This window comes from Elaeis guineensis, chromosome 2 (genome assembly GCF_000442705.2).
Source record: "Elaeis guineensis isolate ETL-2024a chromosome 2, EG11, whole genome shotgun sequence".
Lineage (NCBI taxonomy): Eukaryota > Viridiplantae > Streptophyta > Magnoliopsida > Arecales > Arecaceae > Elaeis > Elaeis guineensis.
Window position 1 is genome coordinate 3,575,538 of NC_025994.2, and position 2,389 is coordinate 3,577,926.

The following is a 2,389-nucleotide window of genomic DNA, read 5'->3' on the forward strand; positions in this document are numbered from 1 at the left end:
GAAAAAGAAAAAAAATATATATTTATATAATAATAATAATAATATATATATATATAATAATAATACACATGAAAGAAAGTTTCTCTCATCCCTCTCTAAAGTCTTTCTCTCTCTAGAATTGAACTCTTTCTCTCTCTACTTTCTCTCTCTAAAAATTTTCTCTCTCTAAGAAGCCTTATGAATCCCCTATTAGGCCATCTTCTCCACTCCTAGGGACCTATGACCTTAAATCGGTTTAGAGCCGAAGGAAGAGATTTATTGGACTAATCATCAAATCGATCATTTCCTTATATTATATAATTTTATTAAATATATGAAATAAAATTTATTGATAATTTAATATTTTAAATAGGACTGTCCGATTCTTTTAAGGAAGATTAAAAGGTCCAGGACGATCGAGGTAAGTGGATTTTATGTTCCTTATTTATTTTTAAATGATCATGCTTTTATGTAAAGAATTACTATTGATAAAATCATAATTTTTCATAAAATAGGATCGGCATATGTGATATGAAAAAGCATATTTTATTATGAGTATTGATTTTATGAATATGTCTTATAAAAATAGCATGATTATGAAGCATGAATTTCATTATTTTTTTATTTATGTATATGTATGTTTTAAGAAAAAGATAAAATGATTTCAAAGGCTCTCAGATGGCTATGAATGAATCCCTTCGGGAAGGTCGACATTCGGAGCTAGCATCCATACAAAACATGATCCTGCCAGCGGGTATAAAGTTGGCACATGAATTAAGAACTCTATCGATTAAGAAATATGATCCTGTCACGGGTATAATAGTGACCTTAGCACGAATGTCTGTGAGCAATATTTTGAAATATGATATGAATTCATGATGAAAATGATTTACGATTCATAATTATGAAATATACATGATTTATGCATGTATGATGAGCTTATAACTTGTTTTATTATATGCTCTATGAAATATTTATTTTTACAATAATTATTATTTACTAAATGATGCATTATCATAGAAAACTTATGCTTGATCCGGTAAGGAAGCGGAAGTCTACTTACTGAGCTGGTGTAGCTCATATTCTTTTTATTTTTTTTTTCATGTACAGAGAAATAAAGCTAGGACTGATGGAAAGAGAATCCAGGCTTGGAGATCAGCAAAGCAAGCTTGGAAATTTTGTACTAGGAATTCAGTTTATGTTTATGGATTGTAGTCATTATGAATTTTAAGACTTGAATTATTTTATCTTTGGATTTAGATGCTCTGAACCAGTTTTGATCTAATTAAATATTTAAATTGAACTTTATTATTACATTTATTTGTGATACACCTGTTATTATATTTAAGAAGATGAATTTTGGCTTCGTGTTATCGTGGGTCCATCCCTCGGTAGCATGGCCGTGTTATATCCCGGATTTGGGGCGTGACATTTTATGGTATCAGAGCGATAGGTTTAATCAAGGGTAGAACTTAAAACCTAACAATGGGTAGTTAGGTTACGCATAGTTAGACTCTGACTTAAATTATTAATTATACTGCAATTCTGTTATAAAATAACGTAATAATGTTGACATTTGAATAGGAAGTAATGAGCGATAGGGAGGGCGAAACCTTGGCAAATATGGCTGCTAGGACAAGAGGAGCAAAAAGAGCAAGATTAACATCGCGGGGAGCTGACAATCAACCAGTTGAGCGGGCTCCTGACGCACCGGCCACACAGGCATATATTGCTAGTGTATGTCAATGGTGGCTCAGCTTATCCAGCAGCAGGCACAGACTGCTCCTCGACCGACATTATCTATGGAGTCATACTATGAGAGATTCAGAAGGCTCAACCCACCTCTATTTGAGGGTGGATCTGATCCTATGGCTGCAGAGACATGGATTCGAGAGATGGAAAAGATGTTTGATATCCTGCAATACCCTGAGAATGTGAAGGTCCGATTAGCTGTTCTTATGTTAAAAGGAAATACCAAGTTTTGGTGGACTGCAATAAAAGCTGCCTATGGGAACAATGATGATCAGCTCACTTGGGAAGAATTCAAAGAGATATTTTATGATCAGTACTTTCCGGGGACAATGAGATTGATAAAAGAAAATGAGTTTCTAGCCTTAAAGTAAAAGGATGATATGACGGTGTTAGAATATGCTAACAAATTTAATGAGCTAGGCCGCTTCTGCCTCCAGCTTATGGAATTCGAAAGGAGTAAAGCTAACAGATTCGAACAAGGTCTAAGATATGGAATTCGATCCTGTCTGTCTTCTCATATTTTCAATAACTACAAGGACGTACTGGAGCTAGCTTTGAAAGTGGAGTCTGAATTGAAAAGAGTAGATCTAGAAAGAGGAGATAAGAAGAGACTGAGATTAGCAGAAAATCTAAAGGATCAGCATAAAAATTTCAAAAA